General features: G+C 37.8%; 1 pseudogene; it reads left to right on the forward strand.

Annotated features, from left to right (window-relative positions):
• The first annotated feature begins 355 nt into the window (after positions 1 to 355).
• On the forward strand, positions 356 to 13,735 carry LOC138079135 (killer cell lectin-like receptor subfamily B member 1; annotated as a pseudogene).
• The last annotated feature ends 952 nt before the right edge of the window (positions 13,736 to 14,687 follow it).

Raw genomic sequence — 14,687 nt, forward strand, 5'->3', positions numbered from 1 at the left:
TCAAAATGGATGGCTATGAAGACAACAGCAAACCTTTTTAGAATTTGTCAAACAGGCCAGTTAATTAAAGAAAGTAGATATTGGGTTGGCTAAAAAATTCGTTTGCATTTTAACTCAAATGAACTTTTTGGCTATCCCAATATCACATGTCTAAGTATGGTTGACACCAAGTAAGTGGGTTTTCTCACTAATTCACAGAAAACCCACAGTTATGTGGGTAGATGTGGATAGGTGAGAACATAGAAAGACAAGAGAGCTTTTCACGAATGGGCACTTCTTTTAGCTGATCTTGCCTCATAGAACTTGGAGATTTTTTTCTTTTATACAACATTAGTGCCACATTCTGCCATTTGCAATGGACAATCAGTCGATCTATGTAAATTCAGCCCTCCCCAGGGATTCTGCCATGGAAAGGTCATCACCCTCTTCTCTTCGTCAGAGGAAGTGACTTTAATTTTCCGTCTGGCATTGGTATATCTTCCAATACTTAGATTTTTCGCTTAAATTTGTGGTTTTAAATCATGACTTTGAAGATGAGCAGCAGTCATATGCTAATGTTAAATAGATATAGCAGGGCCTGTCTATAGGTAATCACAGATATGGGAAAAAACCCACATCTTGTAGGTTTGTTTTTTATCAAGATAATTTTGTGAAAAGTAAACCTCGCTCTTCTCACTGAACCTCGGCAAAAAGATTCTTTAGGAAATATTCTACATCTATGAACATATGAACAAAGAAGTATTTTTCTTTGTCTTGTTGGTTTTTTTGCTTCACCATGCACAATGCATGATCTTTGTTCCCAGACCAGGGTTCAAATCTATGCTCCCTGCAGTGGAAGCTTGGAGGCTTAACCACTGAACCACCAGAAAGTCCCCTTTTGTTTTTTAGTTTGTTTGTTTTTTAACAAAGGAGTATGTTTGGAGATACTTTACTTCCTTGCTGTAATACTAACCTACTTTATTCCAAATTCCTTTATGTAATTACCGTTAGTTCCAGTACATTTGCATCCATGATGTTCCCTTCAAAACACTGGAGAGTAGTCTTAATGATTGACATCTTTCACTCTAAAAAAGGAAGGGAAAAACTGTTCTGAAAAAAATGATATTCAAGATCAAAGACTTGAATATATTCACAATCTGATGATTTTTAAATTAAAATGTGTATCAGCTTAGAAGGAGGTAAGCCACAGGACATGGGAGAATATCACTGATGAAACTATTTGACATTTGCTGAAGTTGGCAATTTTGTGTGTGTTTGATCTAGTATTTTGAGTGAAGTACATAGGGATTCTAACTTAATGGATTCCATGGGTTGGGGATAGATGAAAAGAAACTAGAAACATAAGAAAAATGTATAATATTATCATAATATAGGACTGCCTTCTGATATCAAACCAAATTTTCTAATATTGCAATTTTTATCCCACATGATATTCATTTCATAGTGTACTTAGCACATGGGTTGTATCTTTTTAAGATCATTTGGTATAATTTGTAACTGTTAAATTATCAACATTCTAAATTGGAGATTGAAAAGTCTTAGGGTTACAAAAGAGTTTGATGATCCTTTCATATGGGGTAATGGAAATTTGGGGAATTTTGATAACTACAATGAGAGTTTGATTAAGCTACGGGTATTTTTTGATGTGAAAGAGCAAGGCTTTTTGTTCCCTATTCAAATCAAGAAAAAGTGGAAGAAAGGAGGATGGTGTTGAAAGGACATTTTGGAGAATGAGTATACAGAAAGATGGCAAGCTTTTCCTCAAAAGCTACTATCTATGATCCCAAATCAATGGGGCCAGAAAATATGTCTCTTTTGATTGCAATCATTATTCCACAACATATCATTCTAAAAGTAAATATGAAAGCCAAAATAGAATAAAGTCAGAACAAAATGCGTGATTATAAAACACTTGACTGAAAAAAATACATAACCTAAAAATTGAGAATTATGTATTTGGTGACTTTACTGAGGACTATAGCCAAGAAGGTAGCCTCTTGGATAACTCTAAGGAACTTTCCCCAAAGGTGATGGAGGAGCCAGGATTTATAGGAGTTTTTGCTTAAAACAAAACGAAACACATGTAGTAGACTATCAAAAGACGACTGCTGATCACAAAAACAGATATCTCAAGTTCGTGATTTCAGTGCTTTTCTACATGTGGGGAGACACAAGAAATCAATCATTCTTATTGAAATCAATCATCCACATGTATTTTAAATACCCAGGCTTTTATCCTGTTTTTCCTCTATCCTGAATTTCCCTCAGGCTTCACCATCAGGGCAGCTGCCTGGGTTGATGGCTTTATGGTCGCAACATCTCTTGTTTCTTGAAATGGCAGGTGCCACTCTTTCTCCGCACATTGACCTGGTATTACAGTTATTGTGAAACTACCCCTGAGCTCTTTGGCTGAACTGTTCAGGCTGTGGGAACTGTGGAATAGTGATTATATTTAAGACATTCAGGAAAACCAGACAGAGAGGTGAGTTGTGACTTATTTAGTTTATAATTTCTTATAAAAGTAGATAAGTGTTGGCAAAATGCCTCTAGTGTTTATCTTTTCATCCAAACATAAGCACTTGAGACAGATGTGCCCTGGTGCCGGGGTGACTGTAAGTGAACAAAATAGTGAAAAAATATTTTCTATTCTTGTGTTTATATTATACTGCTAGGAAGACATACATGTAAATGAATAAGTATATTATGTCTTAGATGCTATGAAATGCAAAAGAGAAAACTTTATATGTATTTACATTTCCACCCCCTTGGTCTCTGGCTTGTTTATTTTAGCTGCACTGGGTCTTCGTTGCTGCATGCAGCCTTTCTCTGGCTGTGGTGAGGGGGGCTACTCTTCACTTTCAATGCGTGGCCTTCTCACTGTGGCGGCTTCTCTTGTTGTGGAGCATGGACTCAGTTGTGCTGTGGCACGTGAAATCTTCCTGGACCACAGATCCAATGCCAGGCCCTGCATTGGCAGGCAAATTCTTAACCACTGGGCCACCAGGGAAGTCTTCAGAATCCTACTTTAAGATAATTGGTAAATGTTCTTTCCTGCCCCTAGCCCTCATCCGAAATCTAGCTCTTTCTTATGTGATCCTAACAACCTTTGCGTTTTGTACCAAATGAACTCAAATGAGTTAACCTGGTATATTTTCTTAACCTCTCAGATGTTTGTCGGGGTCCATGTCAGCATAGATTTGCTTGGAAACTTGGATGTGCTGGGATTATTCTTCTTGCCTTGACTCTGATTGGGTTAAAAATGTCAGGTAAATGGTACAAGATCGTTTATTTTTATTTTTCTACTTATTCTACTTGTACCATCAATATGACTACCCCAAACTTACTGAAAGACCAATGAAATAAAAAGAGTCACAAAACAGTGCTCTATTAGTGCTCAGCCCATATTTATTCTGCAAGCTTTGCCTCGGGTATTACTCTTTCTAATTGTTCGAAGTCATCGCAAGAGATTTCACATGTGCTCCAGGAATTTTTTTTTAATTGTAATTACGATAAAAGGGTGACAATAACGAAGAAAATTTCCAATTATTCACAGATTTTTTATTTTAAAATATATTTTATGTACTACACCAAAATATTTCAACACAAAGTAATACAAAAATTATTGAGCTATTTTACATTCCTTTTACAGATTGTTTTAGATCTTTGAAATCTAGTGTGTATGTTTTCTATCTACAGTACATTTCAAATTAGCCAGTAATATTAATAACCTCAGATATGCAGACGACACCACCCTTATAGCAGAAAATGAAGAGGAACTAAAAAGCCTCTTGATGAAAGTGAAAGAGGAGAGTGAAAAAGTTGGCTTAAATCTCAGCATTCAGAAAAGTAAGATCATGGCAACTGGTCCCATCACTTCATTGGAAATAGATGTGGAAATGCTGGAAACAGTGTCAGGCTTTGTTATTGGGGGCTCCAAAATCACTGCAGATGGCCATGAAATTAAAGACGTTTACTCCTTGGAAGGAAACTTATGACCAACCTAGATAGCATATTAAGAAGCAGGGATATTACTTTGCCAACAAAGGTCCATCTAGTCAAAGCTATGGTTTTTCCAGTAGTCATGTATGGACGTGAGAGTTGGACTGTAAAGAAAGCTGAGCGCTGAAGAATTGATGCTTTTGAACTGTGGTGTTGGAGAAGACTCTTGAGAGTCCCTTGGGCTGCAAGGAGGTCCAACTGGTCCATCCTAAAGGGGATCAGTCCTGGATGTTTTTTGAAAGGACTGATGCTGAAGCTGAAACTCCAATTATTTGGCCACCTCATGGAAAGAGTTGATCTTTGGAAAAGACTGTGATGCTGGGAGGGATTGGGGGCAGGAGGAGAAGGGGACGACAGAGGATGAGATGGCTGGATGGCATCACTGACCTGATGGACTTGAGTTTGAGTGAACTCCGGGAGTTGGTGATGGACAGGGAGGCCTGGCATGCTGTGATTCAAGAGGTTGCAAAGAGTCGGACACGACTGAGCGACTGAACCGAACTGAACTGATTCATCAGAAATACTTGATTTATATTTAGATTTTGTAAAGCGTACAGTTTTTAAGTCGTTATTGAACTTGTTACAATATTGCTTCAGTTGTTCCTATGTTCTGGGTTTTTGTTTGTTTTTGTTCTTTGTTTTTGGCCAAGACGCTTGTGGGATCTCAGCTTTCCAACCAGGGATCATACCTATTCCCCATGCACTGGAAGGCAGGCTTAACACTGGATGGCTTAGGAACTCTCTATACTTTCTTAGGTGCCTACGAAATTTCAGATTGTCCTGGACAATGTCTCACATAGGATAGGCACAATTATACTCATTCTGAAGATGGAGCATGCAGACAACAGTGGAAGCAATTTGAAAGTTTAAGTAACACCGGGTTACTGAAAGCAAGTAAAAACATGTGAAAGTGAAAGTCGCTCAACGGTGTCTGACTCTTTGCAACCCCAAGGACGATATAGTCCATGGAATTCTCCAGGTCAGAATACTGGAATGGGTAGCCTTTTCCTTCTCCAGGGGCTCTTGAATTCTTTGCCAGCTGAGCTACAGGGAAGCCCAAGAATACTGGAGTAGGTAGCCTACCCCTTCTCCAGCAGATCTTCACGACCCAGGAATCCAACCAGGGCCCCCTGCTTTGCAGGCTGATAAGTAAGCAAAGAAAGTTTCAGTCAATAAGCAAAGCCTTATTTATAGTAGAAGCAAGTAACTCAATCTTTCTGTGGGTTTACTTGTTATGTGTTTGTTTACATTGTCTTCTAAATGCACTCTCTGTTACTACATTGCTATTACTTTGATCTTCTGTTCATTTCAAGCTTGTTGAAATCATTTCCGGAAGTGATAAATATAGTGTATCCATTTCACTTCAGCTTTTAGCATTAATCTTTTTAATAGTTTCTCTTTATTTACCAGTGATATCCTTAATACTAAACTCACAGAAAGGGAAAAAAGAGTGTGGATTTCCAAGAAAACAGGAAGGAAACAACAGGTCTGTTTTTTGCCTTGAATTTCCGAAGAATAATGGCTAAAATTTAATAGATATTATTGCCTTATCTTAGTTAAGACTAGTAACAACCAATGCATTACGATAGTATTATCACTCTGATTTTACCTTTGACAAAACTGAGACATGGAAAGCTTAAGCCACTCATCAGAGTCATACAAGTCCTACAAGGTGACACTGAGACTTTGGTGGTCTATATTCAGAGCCTATGATCTTAAACAGATAATACTGTCTTAATGAATACTCCTGCCAGGAGAGTCAAGAATTAACTAATAGTCAAAAACCAAGCTATATTCAAATATTCATTTACATGGGCTATTTGATGATTTTAATGAATATGTCAAGCAGTTAACTTTTGCCTGAAGTTAATTAATGAAACACAAATGTGAAATTAATTATTTAAATTTATTGTATTAATCATTAAGACATTGATCATGTTCTTACAGTTTATAAGTATTGTGTTTTAATACACTAGTGATGAGTGACTGCAGCGGAAAGTGATCATTTATTATTTACCTTGTACAGAACAGAAATGTTAAGAAACTTGGGAAATCCTTCTAGGAAATGTTATTCAATAGATCCTGTTAATAATCCATCCCCAAGAAGAAGAAATGCAAAAAACAATGGACTGATTCCAATTTGGGAAAGGAGTACATCAAGGCTGTGTGTTGTCACTCTGCTTATTTAACTTATGTGCAGAGTACATCATGTGAAATGCCAGGCTAGATGAAGCACAAGCTGGAATCAAGATTACCAGGAGAGATATCAATAATCTTAGATATGCAGATGACGCCACCCTTATGGCAAAAAGTGAAGAAGAACTAAAGAGCCTCTTGATGAAAGTGAAAGAGGAGTGAAAAAGTGGGCTTAAAACTCAACATTCAAAAGATGAAGATCATGGCATCTGGTCCCATCACTTCATGGCAAATGAATGGAGAAACAATGGGAACAGTGACAGACTTTATTTCCTAGGGCTCCCAAATCACTGCAGATGGTGTTATAGCCATGAAATTAAAAGACATGTGCTCCTTGGAAGAAAAGCTGTGACCAACCCAGACAGCATATTAAAAATCCGAGACATTACTTTGCCAACAGAGGTCCTTCTAGTCAAAGCTATGGTTTTTCCAGTAGTCTTGTATGGATGTGAGACTCGGACCATAAAGATAGCTGAGTGCTGAAGAATTGATGTTTTTGAACTGTGGTGTTAGAGAAGACTCCTGAGAATCTCTTGGACTGCAAGGAGATCAAACCAATCAATCCTAAAGGAACTCAGTCCTGACTATTCACTGCAAAGACTGATGCTGAAGCTGAAGCTCCAATACTTTGGCCACGTAATGCAAAGAGCTGACTCATTGGAAAAGACCCTGATGTTGGGAAAGATTGAAGGCTGGAGGTAGAAGGGGATGACAGAGGTTGAGATGCTTGGATGGCATCACTGACTCGATGGACATGAGTTTGAGCTAGCTCTGGGAGTTGGTGTTGGACAAGGAAGCTCCATACTGCAATCCATGGGTTTACAGAGTCGGACAAGACTGAGTAACTGAGTTGAACTGAATATTCAAATATGTAATTTAGCATTACAAATTTATAATTTTTCTTCATGGTATTTGCAATTAACTTATGAATTATTATTTGCTTTCAAGTTATATTGTTTCAAGTGTATTTTTTAGAAGATTTTGGTATTGTTGTCCATGGAGTAGAAAGAGCACTGGTGAGGAATTTAAGGAATCCTAGAAAGAGTTTTGTCTCTATCACCATCTGCTTGTGTGGACTTGAATAAGTTATTCTCTCTGTTAGTGTTTTAATGGGTCACTATTTTTCAAATCTTAGTCACAGAATGAACAATGGTCTCAAAAGCTTCACAGTTATATTAAATTCTAAATACATAATTGTCCTCACAGCGATGATCAAAGTCTTTCCTGAATTTATGACGACTAGTGCATGCGTGGTTAGTGTTAGTGGGGTGGGGACAGGTTAGAAACATAACATTTATTTCTTCTTCCTCTTTCTTACTTTATTGCTCCCCTTCTTTCTTACTTTAGAGACCAGTTCCGTTAACGTGCCCAATGCCTTGGCAACAAATCCGAGATAAATGCTTGTATTTTCATGAAGCTTTCAAACCTTGGAATGACAGTCTAGCTGACTGTTCCACAAGAGAATCCAGTCTGCTGCTTATTCAAGATAAGGAAGAACTGGTAAACAATTAACTAAAATACTTTAATACAACTTAGCACTGACTTCTAGCCATGTCAAGATCTTTGTACTTTAGCCTTAAGGGTTCTATGCAGATGAAAATATCAACCTTGACTTCAAGAAGCTCACAATCTGAGAGACTAAATAGACATGTAAACAAAATAAATATAATTTAATGAGTACAACAATATAAACATAAACATTTGTGTATATTAATATATAAATGAACAAATAGAAATATCACAAATAAGGATTAATTAACGCCAACAGGGAGTCAGGAAAGGCCTCATAGAAGAGGTAATACTTGGACTGGGTTTCAGAGGATGAGCATAAGAATGCAAACCAGCAACAGATAAACAGATTCAATATTCAGTCATTTCTTCTCTTTCATTTACAGAGACTCATATAAAACCTGATAAATGAAAAAGGAATGCTGTTTTGGGTTGGATTAAATTTTACATTATCAGAGAAGAAATGGAAGTGGATAAATGGATCCTTTTTAAACTCTAATATGTGAGTATTAGATAAGCTAACTTTAATATTCAATTTACAGCATTTACATCAATTGGCAAGATAGTAACATCGTTATTGAAGACTGAGATTTATAGTTAATAGCCTGAGAAGAAGAATGTTTCTGAAGTTGGTTAAAAAGTTCTATATATGTCCGACGCAGGATACAGCATGCTTAGGGCTGGTGCACGGTGATGACCCAGAGAGATGTTATGGGGAGGGAGGTGGGAGGGGGGTTCATGTTTGGGAACGCATGTACACCCATGGTGGATTCATGTCAATGTATGGCAAAACCAATACAGTACTGTAAAGTAAAATAAAGTAAAAATTAAAATTAAAAAAAAAAGTTCTACATATGAAAACACCAACTCTTTGTTACAACATATATTTTATCTGAAATGGAGTTTCAGGAGACAAGGAATAGATTAATTCCTTTGGGAGGGACACACAAAAAAAAGTTTTTCAAAGAATAAAATTTTAAAATAAAGGTTTTTCTAGCTAGAAGATACTGACACAAAGAATTGTTAAATAGTTTTTCAACCTGTGGGACCACATACCTTAGTGGGCCATGCTGGAATGATAAATATGAGAAGAAAAATATAGCACATATCAGAGTATGTGGAATCCAGATATTTGGGAACTAGCCAAACGGTGAGAAATATTGGAGCCTATTGTAACCAGTAGTGTAGAAAAAGAGTTCTTTGAGGAGATGTAATAAACCTGCATAAGCCACAACAGAGCTATTTGCCATTTCTTTTTCTTCCATTGTATTGATTTATTTTTGTCTGTGCTGGGTCTTCATTGCTGCTCAGAGTTTTCTTTAGTTGCTCAGAGTGGGGGCCACTCTCTAGCTGTGGTGTGCGGGCTTCTCACTGTGGTAGTTGCTCTTGTTGCAGAGCACAGCTTCTAGGGCACTCGGGCTTCAGTAGTTGCAGGGTACGGGCTCTAGAGCACAGACACGACAGTTGTCTTGCACAGGATTAGTTGCTCCACAGCATGTAGGATCTTCCCAGATTAGGGATTGAACCTGTGTCTCCTGCTTTGGCAGGTGGCTTCTTCACTGAGTCATCAGGGAAGCCCTTGCCATTTCTTTCTGGTTGTCTCACTATAGTCTCTTATTGCAAGATGGCCATGATAACCGTGAGGGTTTTAGGATTGATGTTACAAATTAAATTACAAATCTTTAACGGACTTCATCTTTTTTGTACATCAAAGGGCAGGGCACTATTTTTCCATAGAAAGTGAAAGTGTTCAGGCATCCAACCTAGTTTCTGGAAAGAACTTTTGTTGAGTTTTCCAGAACAGATGACATTGTGTTATGGTTTTTTGCGTCTGCAAAAGATTTATTGACATTTGTATAAATTACAGTTAAAATCAATTATTTTTCTCATTCAAAACACCAAGACATTGAAGTTTAAGACCCAGGAGCATATTCAAGTTTATCCAAAATATAGTAATACTTTATTGTGTGGAAAGTTACCAAACATTGAGATATGTTGGTTTAATGACCAAGTTTTCATTTGTTTGACTCATTCTAAAATACAGTATTTTTTTAAGTGCAGTACTTTAAAATTAATATAATTTTTTTTATTTTACTTTACAATACTGTATTGGTTTTGCCATACATGAATATTATTTTTAAATAAAGTGTTCTGGACTAGAATAAACGTATTAAAAGGCAAATGTATTTTGTTAAATAAAATCTATTCTGAATTTTTATTTGTTTCACAGGGATTATTATCTATACTTCATTGACATATAAAGGCAACTCTGATATTAGCTTACTTTTATTTCTTTGTCATTACAAAAGATTAATTTTGGTTACATGTGTGTATGTTTCTTACTGGGGCATTATGTTTATTTTATTAAGGTTTATTATAAAATTGGAAAACTTTGAGGTGTATGACAAGAAATACAGGCATAGTTGATAAATTAAATGTGACTGAACATTCTCTTCTATTCTGAAGAGTAAAGTAATGGTTTTATTAAGACTGTGATCAGGTAAATCTGGAAGGTATCATATGATAGTAAAACAGCAGCAGTTAGACACTGCTTTTATGTAGTGCTCTAAACTAGACAGCATATTATAAAGTAGAGACATTACTTTACCAACAAATGTCCATCTAGTCAAAGCTATATCTTTCCAGTAGTCATGTATGGATGTGAGAGTTGGACTATAAAGAAAGCTGAGGGCAGAAGAATTGATGCTTTTGAACTGTGGTGTTGGAGAAGACTCTTGAGAATCCCTTGGACTGCAAGGAGATCCAACTAATCTACCCTAAAGGAAATCAGTCCTGAATATTCATTGGAAGGACTGATGCTAAACCTGAAACTCCAAAATTTTGTCCACCTGATGTGAAGAATTGACTCATTTGAAAAGACCCTGATGCTGGGAAAGATAGAAGGAAGGAGGAGAAGGGGACGACAGAGGATGAGATGGTTGGATGACATCACCAACTCAGCGGACATGAGTTTGAGTAAACTCCGGGAGTTGGTGATGAACAGGGAGGCCTGGTGTACTGCAGTCCATGGGGTCACAAAGAGTCGGACATGACTGAGCGACTGAACTGAATTGAACTGAACCCTGGTTTTCAAGTAAAGTAAAAGATAGAATGATGATAATTTTTTTCACAGGACTGCTTTGGGGATTAAAGAAGTTAACATTAAAGAACTAGGCAGAGATCTGGTCAAAGCGAGCCTAGGAAGTCAGCAAGGGCCTTTTGGAAACGGGCTTGGTCAGTTGAGCATTAAAAAAGTTATCTTGAAAGTTGAAGGGGCCAGAAAGGTGAAAGAGATAAAATAGCAAAAGAGACTTTTGCTATTACTCTCTTGAAAGAAATGCTGATGTGACTAGACTGTCAGGCACTAGGAGGGAATCAGGTGAACTTCTCAGGGCCAAGGGGTTTTATGAAGAAATGGAACAAAGGAACAAAGAAAATCTGTGATGGAGCCCTGCCCACCATACCACTTCACTTTCAATTTAGGACAAACAGGTGAATGTCTCGTGCATACCCCATCCTGGCATGCCAGTTCTGTGTTGCCATCCCATTCTTTGACTGCTACTCACACCACATCTGCAATGAGCCACAACACTCCTGCATCTTTGGAACTAAGAGAACATTGATCAGAGCAGACACTCGTGAACTGTTTGGAACAGGAAAAAAGGAACCTTCCACTACATACAACATGAACTGAGCCTCCATTTCGGGCCACATTCAAATTCTGCAGACCCTGTGTGTCTATACATAATTAACTACATTTCCTGAGCACATATTCTGTTTAAGTCTGATCACCCTTCTATAGGTATCATCTCAATGCCTCCCCAAATACTAGGTCGTTATATCCTAAATATTTAAGAAAATAAATAAAAATAAAAATTAAAAAAAAAGAAAATGAAAGTTCCGTGAAAGCAATACGTTTTTCATGTGATATGTTAATAGGAGATTCAGTTTCCAATTTCCAAAGCTTCATTTTGTATATATCATGATGACATTTCTGTTCAGAATGCTTTGCTTCCAGTGAAGATGAACTTGCAAGTTCCAGATGTTTATATTAGCTTTCTATTAAAAGTTTATATTTATGACTGACTGTGTAGTGATCACTGTTCAGTTGCTAAGTCATGTCCAACCCTTTGTGACCCCCATAGACTGCAGCTCTCCAGGTTCCTCTGTCCTCCAGTGTCTCCCAGTTTGCTCAAATTCATGTCCATTTGAGTCAGCGATGATATCTAACCATCTCATCTTCTGCCTCCCCCTTCTCCTTTGGCCTCAGCCTTTCCCAACATCAGGGTCTTTTCCAATGAGTTGGCTTTTTCCATCAGGTGGTCAAAATATTGGAGCATCAGTCCTTCCAAGGAATATTCAAGGTTGATATCTTTTAGGATTGACTGGCCTGATTTGCATGCAGTCCAAGGGACTCTCAAGAATCTTCTCCAGCACCACGATTTGAAAGCATCAATTCTTTGGCACTTACTCTCTTTATGGTGTAAATTTCACATCAGTCATGAGTAATGGAAAAGCCATAGCTTTGACTATACTGACATTTGCTGGCAAAGTGATGTCTTTGCTTTTGAATATGCTGTCTAGGTTTGTCATAGCTTTCCTTCCAAGGAGCAAATGAAAAAAAGTGAAACTGTTAGTCCCTCAGTCCTGTCTGACTCTTTCCCACCCTATGGACTGTACCCTGCCAGGTTCCTCTGTCCACAGAAATGGAATTTCTCTGGACAAGAATACTGGAGTGATGGGAATGCAAACTAGTACAGCCACTATGGAGAACAGTGTGGAGATTCCTTAAAAAATTGCAAATAGAACTGCCTTATGACCCAGCAATCCCACTGCTGGGCATACACACCGAGGAAACCAGAATTGAAAGAGACACATGTACCCCAATGTTCATCACAGCACTGTTTATAATAGCCAAGACATGGAAACAACCTAGATGTCCATCATCAGACGAATGGATAAGAAAGCTGTGGTACATATACACAATGGAGTATTACTCAGCTGTTAAAAAGAATACATTTGAGTCAGTTCTGATGAGATGGATGAAACTGGAGCTGATTATACAGAGTGAATTAAGCCAGAAAGAAAAACACCAATACAGTATACTAACACATATATATGGAATTTAGAAAGATGGCAATGACGACCCTGTATGCAAGACAGCAAAAAAGACACAGATGTGTATAACGGACTTTTGGACTCAGAGGGAGAGGAAGAGGGTGGGATGATTTGGGAGAATGGCATTGAAACATGTATACTATCATGTAAGAATCGAATCGCCAGTCTATGTCTGATGCAGGATACAGCATGCTTGGGGCTGGTGCACGGTGATGACCCAGAGAGATGTTATGGGGAGGGAGGTGGGAGGGGGGTTCATGTTTGGGAACGCATGTACACCCGTGGTGGATTCATGTCAATGTATGGCAAAACCAATACAGTATTGTAAAGTAAAATAAAGTAAAAATAATTTAAAAAAAAAAAAAAAAGAATACTGGAGTGGGTAGCCATTCCCAGTAGCAAATGTCTTTTAATTTCAGGGCTTTAGTCATTGTCTTCAGAGATTTTGAAGCCCAAGCAAACAAAGTCTGTCACTGCTTGCATTTTTTCCCCTTCTATTTGCCATGAAATAATAGGACCAGATACTAAAATCTTAGCTTTTGAATGTTGAGTTTCAAGCCAGCTTTTTCACTCTCCTCTTTCACCCTCTTTCAGAGGCTTTTTAGTTCCTCTTCACTTTCTGCCATAGACTGTTTACTTAGCCAATGCTTAATAACTGAGCATCTCGTTGTTTCCTGAAAGTTACAGAAAATACTGGCTGGATGAGGATAATTATGTGAGAAAATCATGAACTCTAAAGAGAGTGTTTTATTTTGCTCCACAGATTACAGTTTCTGGTGATTCTAAAGAAGATAGCTGCGTTTGCATATCAAAGACACAATTTATTTCTGAAACCTGTGCTGCAGAAAATAGACGGATCTGCCAAAAAGGACTAATACATGTCAGAAATAAAGTAGTATGTTCTTCCAGTTGACTAGCCATCCCCCTCCATCTCTTTCATTTCCACTTCAGATTTCTGTCATTTTAACTGTATATATTATCATAGTGGCTCCATGCACATTTTGTGAACACACACTGCGAACTCTAATTTTTGTGAATTTTACAAAAGTTCATGTCTAAGCCCTTCACTGAATAACTGAGAAAACATATACCTAAAGAAAAGACGTCTCAGGGCATGTTGAGAAAACATATACCTAAAGAAAAGATGTCTCAGGGCTTGTGCCCAAGAGTCGGATCACTATATCATATGATAGTTCTATTTTTAATTTTTTTTATAGAACTGCCATACCATTCTCCATAGTGGCTGTATCAATTTACATTCCCACCAATAGTGTAGGAGGGTTCCCTTTCCTCCACACCCTCTCCAGCATTTCTTGTTTGTAGATTTTTTCATGATGGTCATTCTGACGGATGTGTTAAGCTTTGACATAAATACACGACCATATGTAAAGTGGATAGCTAGTGGGAAGCTGCTATATAGCACAGGGAACTGATCTCGGTGCTCTGTGATGACCTAGAGGAGTCGCATGGGTAGGGGGGCAGGCGGGAGGTTCAGGAAGGAGGGGATATATGTGTACTTATAGCTGATTCATTTCATTGTACAGCAGAAGCTAACACAACACTATAAAATAGCTATACTCTAATGAAAAGTCTCATTTTAAGAGACAGTGATGTGCTATGGATAAATCCAGACCAGCTAAGGATAATGGTTTCTAATTCTGCAGCTCTCATCCATCCCCCTCTATGCCTTATCTCAACTCTGAAAAGTTTTAGTCAATATTTCTAAAGTGTTCTGCTTCTTCCACAGCCTCTATTTTCTGTTTTTACGCTTTGTGGCACAGCATTGATTAAACTCCATTCTCTTGACTCTTATATCAGAGCTCCATTACTAAAGCAATTTGAGGAAGGGAACTTAACTCTTCCCC

Source organism: Capricornis sumatraensis, chromosome 4, assembly GCF_032405125.1.
Source record: "Capricornis sumatraensis isolate serow.1 chromosome 4, serow.2, whole genome shotgun sequence".
Lineage (NCBI taxonomy): Eukaryota > Metazoa > Chordata > Mammalia > Artiodactyla > Bovidae > Capricornis > Capricornis sumatraensis.